This window comes from Salvelinus sp. IW2-2015, unplaced genomic scaffold, assembly GCF_002910315.2.
Source record: "Salvelinus sp. IW2-2015 unplaced genomic scaffold, ASM291031v2 Un_scaffold16393, whole genome shotgun sequence".
NCBI lineage: Eukaryota > Metazoa > Chordata > Actinopteri > Salmoniformes > Salmonidae > Salvelinus > Salvelinus sp. IW2-2015.
The window spans coordinates 172,418-174,557 of NW_019957565.1; positions in this window are offsets into that span (position 1 = coordinate 172,418).

Below are 2,140 nucleotides of genomic sequence, written 5' to 3' on the forward strand. Positions count from 1 at the left end.
TGAAGCCTGATGCTGCCTGAAGCCTGATGCTGCCTGAAACCTGATGCTGCCTGATGCCTGATGCTGCCTGATGCCTGACGCTGCCTGAAGCCTGACGCTGCCTATTTAAACCTTGAGTTTCAGTTTCCCAACAAAATATTTATTTAAAGAGGAGTAATGACAGCAGAAAAATAAGTAATTTTGAGATAGATACTAGATTTTCTCCCGTTGATGTTCATTCCCATGACCCCAATGTGCCGCATTGAATAGCCTCTGTTGTTAAGCTCCGACCTAACTTTACTATTTTGTGATTCTTTTGTCGTTTATTTTTTTTWATGTATTTTCACAACGTATACGCYATTATTTCTTACAACCAACAATAACTTTTGAACATCAGATCAGCAGTTACATACTGTACCTGTCACTACTTCCACCTTAAGGTGGCACCTCTCTCTGTTCGGGCGGTGCTCGGCGGTCGTCGTCGCCGGCCTACTAGCTGCCACCGATCCATTTTTCCTTTTCGTTTGTGTCTGTCTATTTAGTTAACACCTGTGTCCTATTAGTTGATTTCGGTGGGTTTATTAACCTCCGCTGCCTGCTAGTCTTTGTGCGGGATTAWTTTGCTGTTGTTACTTTGTTAGGGGTGCGTGTTTGCACCACAGAGTTTTCTTTCTCACGGTCATTGTACCGTTTTGGAATATGTTTAGGAGTAGAGGTTTCTCCTCCGTGTGTTGCGTTTATTTCCCTGTGTGTGGCGACTTCGGTTGGGCGTGTTGCCCCCCCCTGTTGTTGTTGAGTTGGGACTTCTAAATAAACTTCTAAATAAACGATTGGGACTTCCTTGCTCTCCTGCTCCTGATTCCTGCACCTCCCTCCTTCTAGGAGGCACGTAACAGTACCTCAATTCTGTCTTCAACTTCAACTCATCTGCCCCTGGGCTCTTTCTGTAATTCCGACCCAATTTACGGGCTACCCAAGAAGAAACGGCAGCGTCACAGAGGCAAAAGAGAGGTGATCCTGGCGAGGTGAAGGTGACGGGACCTCTTCCTTCCATTCTACTGGCCAATGTCCAGTCACTGAATAATAAGATGGATGGTGGATTTCCTACCAACGGGACTCTCGGGAACTGCGATATTCTCCTGCTTTTCTGAAACAACTTGTACACGATACATGGCTATCCAACTTGATGGATTCTCCATTCACCGTGTGGACAGGACAGTGGTGTCAGGGAAATCAAGAGGGGGAGTGGTTTGCCTCTTCATMAATAACTGGTGTGCTGACTCGGTAGCGCGGTAGAAGTGTTCACACATCTCGGTCAAATGCCGACCCTTCAACTTCCTGAGGGAGTTTTCAGATCAAATCAAATCAAATCAAATGTTATTTGTCACATACACATGGTTAGCAGATGTTAATGCGAGTGTAGCGAAATGCTTGTGCTTCTAGTTCCGACCGTGCAGTAATATCTAACAAGTAATCTAACAATTTCACAACAACTACCTTATACACACAAGTGTAAAGGAATGAATAAGAATATGTACATAAAAATATACATGGATGAGTGATGGCCGAATGGCATAGTCAAGATGCAGGAGATGGTATAGAGTACAGTATATACATATGAGATGAGTAATGTAGGGTATGTAAACATTATATAAAGTGGCATAGTTTAAAGTGACTAGTGATACATTTATTACATCCAATGTTTTATTATTAAAGTGGCTGGAGTTGAGTCAGTATGTTGGCAGCAGCCACTCAATGTTAGTGATGGCTGTTTAACAGTCTGATGGCCTTGACATGGCAATTGAAGCTCGTCTGGAGTTAGTTAACACAGTGTCCAAAGAAGGCCAGAAGTTTACCGAATGGTCTGTCTGCGTAGAGGTAGATCAGAGGATCACCAGCAGCAAGAGCGACATCATTGATGTATACAGAGAAAAGAGTCAGCCTGAGAATTGAACTCCTGTGGCACCCCATAGAGACTGCCAGAGGTCGGACAACAGGCCCTCCGATTTGACACACTGAACTCTATCAGAGAAGTAGTGGTGAACCAGGCGAGGCAGTAATTTGTTATAGAACTACGGCTGTTGAGTCTGCCAATAAGAAATGTGGTGATTGCACAGAAGTCGAATGGCCTTGGCCAGGTTGATGAAATACAGCTGCCACA